At 45.0% G+C, this 10,233-nt stretch overlaps 1 non-coding gene across 1 annotated transcript; it reads right to left on the bottom strand.

The window, feature by feature from the left end:
• Positions 1-265: 265 nt before the first annotated feature.
• On the bottom strand, positions 266-358 carry TRNAI-UAU. Its single transcript is given in 2 exon segments — positions 266-301; positions 321-358. It is a non-coding gene; the product is annotated as a tRNA-Ile (tRNA).
• Positions 359-10,233: the final 9,875 nt, after the last annotated feature.

Below are 10,233 nucleotides of genomic sequence, written 5' to 3'. Positions count from 1 at the left end.
CCCCGGTACTGTACCGAGACTGGGGCCATTAATGGAAACGCCGAGGGGTTAAACTAGGAGGTAGCAGTAGGTAAACCGAGTTCGAGCAAGGGGGCAACAAGCAACTTAGAAAGCAAGTAAGAATTGTGATCGGAGTCCTGCCTACGGGGAGGGGTACTCGCTCTCGGAGCAGTCAAGCGACAGGAACTGAGAGAGGGCTAAAGAGAGACTACCTTGTTCCCTTGAGAGGGAGATAAAAGGGGGAGTTGGGTATTCAAAAGGGACGTGCTCCAGGTGAGGCTCGAACTCACAACCTCGGCATTGCTCTGCATGTACTGCTGTATAAGTACCGCGCGCTAACCGATTGCGCCACTGGAGCTCCGCTGAGCCGGCCTCGCGATGACTCTATCAGGGTTTACCCGGGCTGGTGCGGGCGTCCGCGGAGCATGCGCACCCGCGACTTACGGCGCGGCGGGAAAGAGCTAGGGCCAGAGCCGCCCCGCACCTTCAGGCATGGCCGCCTCCAGAAGAGTAAACCGGAGGATTCTCGCGAGGGTCTCCCTCAGGGACGAAGGGGTGGGTTGGCAGGGCAGCGACGGGTGGGCCGCTGGGGCCTAGAATAGAGCGCAGCCCACCTCCCGGGACAGAGCGGGAGGAGGAGCCCCGGCCTCTGCCGTCTGAAACCACCTCTGCTTCCGCCGTGGAGCTTCGCCAACCCGGAGCGGGCCGCGTAGGTCGCAGGCCCTAGTCCCCGAGGCCGGGCTGGACGCGGGCGGGCGGGCCTAGCTGCTGCGGTGACGCGGGCCGAGGGGTGGGGCCAGGCGGAGCGGCGTTGGCTTCTGGGCCGCAGCTGCCCCGGACTACTGCTCGGGGCCCCACGCCCCCGCGTGACCGACGAGTGGGTGGACCCCCACCCTGGAAGTCAGAGGGAGCGGGCAAACCCTTGAAAGTGTGAACCAAGCTCCTTCCTGTGGGGCAGCTACGGACCACCCAGGCCTAAGAGGGATAGAGGGGTCGGCGACCGAGCTGCGAAGCCCGGACAGGGCGGGGCTTTGGCATCAGAGCCTTGTACCCCGAAGGTTTTCCGGGGTTCCTTCTGCCATCCTGAGCAGGTTGCAGGGGCACTCCAGGCAGAAGGCGTGTCCCAGAAATCGTTTCAAGCGACGGGCGTTCTGGGGACAAGATGATAGCCCTGGCCTTCGACAGGATGCAAGCTAAGCCGCGCGTGTATTTTATTGGGCCACACATGTTTTGCTTAATTTTAAAACTAGCTCCTAATATTTAAAATAAAAAGGTCTCATACAAAGATCTAGATACCATTTCTTTTTAAAAAACCAGAAAATGTAAACACTGTACCCAAGGCTGAATTATGATGATTCTGCGCCTTAGGCACTTTTGTCTATGTGGGCCCCTCCGTGAAATTTTTTTAAATTTTATTTTACTACTGCAAAATAAAGATAGATGTAATCCAGGCTGAAGTTTGATGCCATTGTTACTTTTATTATTACATTTTTTTCCTACAAGTTTCAAAAGATGTTTCAGTGTAAACATTTCGGGGGACTCGAGGCTCTGTTCCTCCTGTAACCAGTTGACAACTCCACCAGGAACCTGCATCCCCCGGGAGAGGAGCTGCAGCCACCTCCACAAAGCCCCTACTACCCCCACCCACCCCGCTGGTCTGTTTTGCCGTGGTTGCCTCACTGGATTGTGTCCTGGGCCTCTGTTAGCACATTGGTCACTCTATGTGGTTACCGGTGCTTTCCTGACAGAGCCAGAAGACCAAACAACAGGACACTATGGCAATAGATTGGGGACACCATCTGTTAATAAAGAAGTGATGGGGCAAAGTAAAGATCACGTATGTTGTTTCCTTGATGCTGACTTATCCACAGCAATGGGCTGTATTAGGGCAGGGATTTTCCATTTTAATACAGCACACAAACTAATTATTAAAATTCTGTAGCACACCAAAAAACACATTTTTTTGCCAATCTGACCAAAAAAGTAGGTATGATTTTGATTCACTTACACCAGATAGCTATTTTTGTGTCGACTGTTGTTTTTTTAATTTGATAATCTAAGGAGAAAGAGGTCAGTGTCCCTGACTAGTCAGGTATTGCATATTTTTAAAATTCTTGCAGTGCACCTATTGAAAATACTTGTGTTAAGGTGACTAGTGCTGAGCAATAATAGGATTGTAGAAAGTCTTGAAATTGAACAGAAGAGATTAGAGTGATCAGCAGGTAATGACAAGACAGTGACAGGTTGTGTGTAAGGTAGGGGCTTCCTGAAGATGGTGCTTTTAAGAAGTTTGATTCTGTATGCAGACCTGAGCTACCCAGAGAAAGGAGGTAGGTGAGGCTCTCTCACCTACCCAGATGGTTTTGTAAACTGTGAGAGACCCACATCCAGAGCAAGAGCTCAGGAAAGACACCATCAACAACCTTGCAAGATCCTACCAGGCACCAGGCAGGTAGTGGGATGCAGAGTTGTTTACAACATGCCAGGATTAGGGCTCTTTGGAGCATTTGTGGGCAAATTCAGGATAAATCAAAGACAGCACAGAGTAAACCTTTGCTATAAGTCCTTCCCAAAAGCTGGAACAGGCTGTGAAGTTAAATGCAGGGTGTGCCCCAGAGTGGGAATAATTTTTCCCCTAAATGGAAAGGGATTCATTTCCTGATAAACAAGAAAGTAAGTTGTGGACCCTTACATGGTGTCTTCTCAAATCCAGTGGCATTTGCAAAGTTTGCTCTTCCTCCTGAGTCCCTCAGGTAGAACCCACCTGGTAGGGTAGACTGTGAGCAGCAAATTTGGCCTCTGATGGTCCAGCTTCCCTTCTCACTGCCCCCCATTTATAGGTCTACTCCCTTATGGGTCCAGCAGATATTGACTGACTTCCAGCTGCATGGGAAGGGAAGGCAGCACCTCATAAAGCCTTTGAAAACCAAAATAGCTTCGTCCCCAAGGACTCTGGGGGCTCCAAAGGCGGTAACCAGTGAGGCCAATGCCGAGCCTTGAGGGAGGTGCTGTCAGAACCTCTCCTACCAGGGAGACTTTTCAGCAAGAAGTCTCTGGAGACCTTCAAATGACCTAACTTCATACAGACTGACTCTAAAGAGCAATGAAGTAAGAGTCTGAGCTGTGGCCCTCCCTGGCTCTATGACTGTAAGTCTCCTTCCTTCTCTGGGCTTCAGTTTCTGCATCTGTTCATTGTGGGATCTCAACCAGATAGCTTTTCAGTCTTGGCTGGAGAATTCCTTTTACCGTGTATACTCTTGCCAACACCTTGAGGTTATTTAACCATTTAATAATTTGTGTGATGTTAATAAAGAAGGGATTTTTTAACTAAAACTTATTTTTATGTGTGTGTGTATAATTTTAAAACAGAACAATCGAGTAATACCCATAATATAAAAAGACTAGTCTCAATCCTTTTCCATTTACCATGTAATAGAAAATGTTCAATTTAGTTTAATTACATAAGGGAAAATCTCAACAACCGGAGGTTTGTTAACAAATAACTTTAAAAAGAACATACACATAAATCTGGTATTGGGACAAATGTATATTAAAATGTATGGAAGTTAATTGACGCAGACTCCAGCCCTCCAGAGTCTGTGTGTTGTGGATACAGTATACAAATTCACATGGACTACCAAGTCCTGTGGAGAAAAAGGGACGGTGCAGCCACTCTCTCAAGGGGAGAGTACCCTGACCCTTGCTTGGACAGGCTTTTATTGCTTTCCAGTTGCAGTACATCAAAGAAGGTTCTCATTATTTCTAGATTTAATTAAGTGATTACTTCTTACAGATAAGAAAAAAGGAGAAAAAGTTGCAAATGCAAAGGAACAATAAAAATGATTGATCTGGTTACATTCCATCCTTGGGACATCTTAGCACAGACTTTTAGGGAGTTGCCTCAGAGATGTACATTAAACATCTACAGTTTTAACTCAGGGTGAGGGAGTTTCAGCAAAAGCAAGTCTCATAGCAGCCTAAGTGCAATGCAGACCTGATTCCCCACGGGAAAGCCGCTCTGCACACCTGGCTCTTATGTGCCACCTCGCATTTGATCGATTTTCTGGATCAATACTGGGCTACATTCGTCATTGCCATGCTGATCCGTTCCCTATAGTTAATGACTCATTGTAGCATCAAAAAGACGAAAATTGCTTTCCCCAATGAATGTGTGGAATTTATACTTTTTAAAAAAATTATATATGTTTTACCTTTGTATGGCTATTTTAAAAGATTTTATTTATTCATTTTTAGAGAGGGAAGGGAGGGAGAAAGAGAGAGAGAGAGGAACATCAATGTGTGGTTGCTGGGGGCCGTGGCCTGCAACCCAGGCATGTGCTCTGGCTGGGAATCGAACCTGCGATGCTTTGGTTTGCAGCCCACGCTCAATCCACTGAGCTACGCCAGCCAGGGCCAAACTTATACTTTTTACAATGTAAAAATTGGTTGTTATTATTTTCATGTTTTTGTATCTATATGATGAGATAAAACTCAAGGATTCAGGCTGCTCTATGCAAGCACAGTTTTGCAAATAACAAGAAGTGGGTATGGCTAGTCTTTATTCCTAATAATTAATGAAAGGCTGAACTGGGTATAATCATCACTATATTTTCTCTTTGATTTTGGTTTCTGATACACAAGAGACATCAGGGTGAGACAGATAAACATTTTGATCAGCTAAATGCAATTTGCATATCTAGTGAATAAAGATCATCTTGAGTCAAATTGTAAAATCCTCATCACATGATCTTTATTTCAGTAAACTTTTTATGTTTTATATTTTTTACCAGTATAAAAGAGACTCCCAAAGTGATTTTATTTTAATGGACCAAGAGGTTGTCTAAAGAATTATTTTAATTATTATTTTTCTAAATAGGAATTTAAAAGATGCCACTGCCACTTGTAACAATGCAAACCATCGTGAATGCCTTTCAGAACCCCAGGGATCCGGCAGCACCTAAGACTCCCTCCTGTCTTAGTAGTGCCTGTTCCTCGCCAGCACCATGTGGGGAAGTGACCCTTTATTTCCCCTTAGGAGCAGAAAGATGTTGGATCCCTAGGGCCAAGCTCTAGGAAGTGTGATGCAGATCTGCACAAGTCACATGGAAGAGTGAAGCATGATGATAATTTGGGGAAGCACAGGTTTTTTTTTTCATTCTGAATCGAAGCTTAAATGAAGACTTAGGGAGAGCCCATCAGATGAGAAAAAATGTAAAAGATCGAACATCAAAAAAGGACTTCCAGTCAAGATGGAGGCATAGGTAAACATGCTTCGCCTCCTTGTGCAACCACAGAAAGGACTACAACTAGACCTCAAAACAAATAACACCCAGAACCATCAGAAAATTGAGCTGTATGGAAATCTGACAACCAAGGATTTAAAGAAGCCACATTCACCCTGATGGGTAGGAAGAGAGATGGGCAGAGAGGCAGCAGTGATGGAGCAGGCAGTCACACATTCACGCGTAGATAAAAAATTGGGAGGGATGCCTTGGAGTTAGGATCCCAGCCCCAAGCCAGGCCACACAGCTCAGGGTTCCAGAACCAGGAAGATAAATCCCCATAACTTCTGGCTATAAAAAACAGCAGGGGTTGGGGTGGCAGAAGAAACCACTGGGTTTCCAGGAGACTCCACTTAAAGGGCCCACATGGCCTTAGAATGTCCGAAGACCCAGCCTCTCTGGGATTCAGCATCAGGGCAACAACTGGAAGGGCACCAGTCGCCACCAATAAGTGTAACTAGAAAGGTGAGGGCCAGGAATCAGACAGCAGCATTGTCCTCTCTGAGCCTTCCCCTCGCACAGAGCCACAAAAACAGTAAAGTGGGTTCCCCTACCCTGGTGGTTACCTAAGGCTCTTCCCCACACAACTTGCAGGTGCCTTTTCTACAACAGGTTATGTTACTAAGTCAGAGAGTCAAAGCAGCTCTACCTAACACACAGAAACAAACACAGGGAGGCTGTCAAATTGAGGAGACAAAGAAACATGGCCCAAATGAAAGAAAGAAAGAAAAACAGAAAAAGAAATAAACAGAATGGGATAACCAATCTATCAGATGCAGAGTTCAAAACACTGGTTATCGAAGAACTCATTGAGTACAGCAACAGCATAAAAAAGACCCAGGCAGAAATGAAGTTTGCATTAAGTGAAATAAAGAAAAATCTATAGAGAACCAACAATGCAAGGGATGAAGCCAAGATTCAAATCAACAATTTGGAACATAAGGAAGAAATAAGCATTCGATCAGCACAGCAAGAAGAAAAAATAATTCAAAACAATGAACATAGTATAAGGAGCCTCTGGAATATCTCCAAATGTACCATCAACCGAATTATAGGGATGCCAGAAAGAGAAGAGGAAGAGCAAGAAATTGAAAACTTACTTGAAAAAATAATGAAAGAAAACTTCTCTAATTTGTGAAGGAAATACAGAGAGAGAGAGAGAGAGAGAGAGATACAGTCCAGGAAGCACAGAGTCCCAAACAAGTTGGACTCAAGAAGGAACACACCAAGGCACATCATAATTACATTAGCCAAGATTAAAGATAAGGAGATAATCTTAAAAGCAGCAAGAGAAAAGGAGAGAGTTATCTATAAAGGAGTTCCCATTGGACTATCAGCTGATTTCTCAAAAGAAATCTTGCAGGCAAGAAGGGGCTGGAAAGAAGTATTTGAAGTCCTGAAAGACAAGGACCTACATCCAAGATTACTCTGTCCAGCAAAGCTATCATTTAGAATGGAAGGGCAGATAAAGTGCTTTTCAGATAAGGTCAAGTTAAAGGAGTTCATCATCACCCAGCCCTTATTATATGAAATGTTAAAAGGACTTATCTAAGAAAAAGAAGATAAAAAATATGAACAGTAAAATGACAACAAACTCACAGCTATTAACAACCAACCACCCCCCCCCCAAAAAGGCAAAAAACAAAACAAACTAAGCTAACAATTAGAACAGGAATAGAATCACAGAAATGAAGATCACGTGGAGTGTTATCAGTGGGGAGTGAGAGAGGAGAGAGGGGGAAAAGGTACAGAGAAGAAGTAGCATAAATGGTAGATAGAAAATAGACAGGGGGAGGTTAAGAATAGTATAGGAAATGTAGAAGCTGAAGAACTTATATGTACGACACATGGACATGAACTAAAGGGGGGAAATGTGGGTGGGAGGGGGTGTGCAGGGTGGAAGGGAATAAAGGGGGGAAATGGGACAACTGTAATAGCATAATAAATAAAATATATTAAAAGACAAAAAAGAAATGTTAAAGGGATTTACTTAATAAAAAGAAGATCAAAACTATGGACATTATAATGGCAACAGAATCACAACTACCAGCAACTGAATCTAAAAAGACAAACTAAGCAAACAACCAGGACAGGAATAGAATCAGATATAGAGATAATTTGGAGAGTTATCAGCTGGGAGGAGAAAGGGAAAGAATGAGGGGAAAGGTGTAGGGATTAAGAAGTATAATTGGGCACTGGCTGGTATGGCTCAATGGATTGAGTGCCCACCTGAGAAACCAAAGGGTCGCTGGTTCTATTCCCAGTCAGGGCACATGCCTGGGTTGCAGGCCAGGTTCTCTCCCTCTCTTTTTCCCTCCCCTCCCTTCCCCTCATAAATAAATAAAATCTTTAAAAATAGAAGCAGGAGGATGTTAAGAGTAGTATAGGAAATGGAGAGCCAAAGAACTATGCACGACCCATGGGCGTGAACTAAGGGGGGAATTCCAGGAGGGAATGGGAATACTGAGTGGAGGAGGGGAAAGGGGGGAAAAATGGAGACAGCTGTAATAGCATAACCAATAAAATACAGGGTCTGGCACAAATAATGCCCTTTTTATTACAAAATCATAAGCATGTAATTCTGTAACGTAATATCACACTCAAGCAGGTCTTACTTCTGCTGGACCCTGTTTATTTTTTTAAAAGATTGGTAACGTCAGTGTTCTTAAGAGTGTGCAGAAAAGGACCCTATTTTGTTTCTCTTCATTTTGTTTTGTTAAAACAGTTCAGTAGAATCCACCCAACGCTTGTACCCTTTGGTCTAGCAGTTCTACTTCCAGGAATTTCTCCTGCAGAGACACTCATGCGTGTGAACAAAGAGGCTAGACGTCCTCAGGCCCAAGGTGCCCTACACTGGAACACGGACCGTTAAGAAAACAGCAGCCCCCATTGTAACTCCAATTATGCTTTCATATCACTTAGACTGTTTATGCTTATTAAAAGACTCAATTGTACATTTTTTCAACATCATATATTACTCTTGAGAACTACTGTTTTCTGTTCAGTTTTTCAGGCCCTGAGTTTCTTCCTCTTACACACCAACCAATGTTTCAAGGAGGAAAGCAGCTCTGGGTGTCATGCTCACCTCATGGCATTTCTTTCCGCCCTGAAATCTTGGTCCCTCGACCCCTGGACTGCCTTAGTAGCTCTTTGTGGCCTTCTAGCAGGGGTGTGTGTGTGTGCCCGTGCGTGCACGCGCATTTGCTGTATTTCTAGCTACTTTCAGGGAGAGTAGTTCGACAGACACTGATGTGTTCAGAGCCAGTGTGACCACATAATTTACCTGACAAACAGGGACGTGTCTGAGAGTGGGAAGGGGCACCGTTAATAACACTGGACCACGGAGCATGCCTGTGACTGTCTCAGACGACCAGGAACACGGGGCCACCCTAATCACAGCCCCTTTGTACAGCTATACATAAAACGATAACAGGAAAGATCCCTTGTTCATTTTATTTTTAATTATGAGAACATAGATGGGGTGTGTGCCAGTTATCAACTTAGTGCTTCTCTGCTCCAAAAACACCCTCCCGTCAGCCAGTGCTTTGGTTGGGCCTTGTCAGTGGAAGGTGCTAGCGGAATCCAGGAGCTCCTCTTCCTAGTTCCAGAGCTTTCTTCTGGCTCCTACAGCGCAGCTGCCAGTGGGCGGCCTCCCAGCGAGATTCTGCCGTCACCCAGCACAGTTTCCTGCCTGCCAGCCCCAGCTTGCAGCACCTCGGCAAACTCTGCTGCCATCCCGTGGGCCGCCGCCACGCCCTCCCCACTGAGTTCCGGCAGGGAGCGAGGGCCATTTCCCAGTTTATTCTTCCTGTGGGCTTGCTACATCATCTCTGGAGACAGTGGCTGCTCCCTGCATAAGTTATTATTTATTCTTTAAAGTTCTACTTAGCCCTTTTGGTAGTTAATTCTCATTTATTAAGGAAGAATTCTTTATGTGGCATGCTCCCTGTTCAAATTACTGGGGTGGTTTCTGCATCCTGACTGGATCCTGGCTGATGCAGAATGCAATAATTATTTCTTTCACTTCTCATTTGAGAACAAACCCTTTCAAAGAAAATGGGAAACATAGTGGTAGGTAGGTAAAAAAATAACACATCATACACAGTTTACCATGTGCTGGGCACTGTTCTAAGAACTTTACATCTTTTGAACTAATTTAATACTCATGCCAACCCTACGAAGCACGTAGCATTACTATTTCCTTTTACAGAGGAGGAAACAGAAGCACAGTGAGGGGACCTACGTAAGGGGTAGCGCTGGGATCCAAATACAGATTGTGTGACTTACGGGTCCATGCCCCCGACACTGCGCAGAGCAGAGTGCGCCGGCCACTGGAGGGGGAGACCCGTGACAGTGCCTGGCACTTCAAACTGTGTCTCTCAGGGATTCCCTGAGAACTTATGAGGACTTATTTCTGAGTCCACTTCTGAGGATTTATTTAGGAGAAGCGAAAGCAGGAAACGAGCAGACGTGGGTGCGCCCGCGTTCACAGTAGCACTATTCACAATCGCCAGCATGGAGAAGCGACCTAGCGTCCGCTGACTAATGAATGGATAAACAAGGTGTGATATATACACACACGGAATACTACTCAGCCCTGAAAAGAAAAGAAATTTTGACACAAGACCTAACATAAATAAACCTTGAAAATGATACGCTAACTGTAACAAGCCAGACACAAAAGGACAGATATTGTGTGGTTCCACTTATTTGACCTAGAATACTCACATTTATAGAGACAGAAAGTAGAAGGGTGGTTACCCGGGGCCGAGGGGAGAGGGAATGGAGAGGTATTGTTGAATGGGAACAGATTTTCAGCTTGGGAAGATGAAAAATTTCTGGAGGTGGATGGTGGCGATGGTTGCACAACAATGTGAATGCACTTAATGCCACACTTTAGAATGGTTAAAATGGCAAACTTTACATTATGTATATTGTACCGCGACAAAAA

Source organism: Phyllostomus discolor, chromosome 6 (assembly GCF_004126475.2).
Source record: "Phyllostomus discolor isolate MPI-MPIP mPhyDis1 chromosome 6, mPhyDis1.pri.v3, whole genome shotgun sequence".
Taxonomy (NCBI): domain Eukaryota; kingdom Metazoa; phylum Chordata; class Mammalia; order Chiroptera; family Phyllostomidae; genus Phyllostomus; species Phyllostomus discolor.
This window is presented reverse-complemented; position numbering and strand designations above follow the sequence as displayed.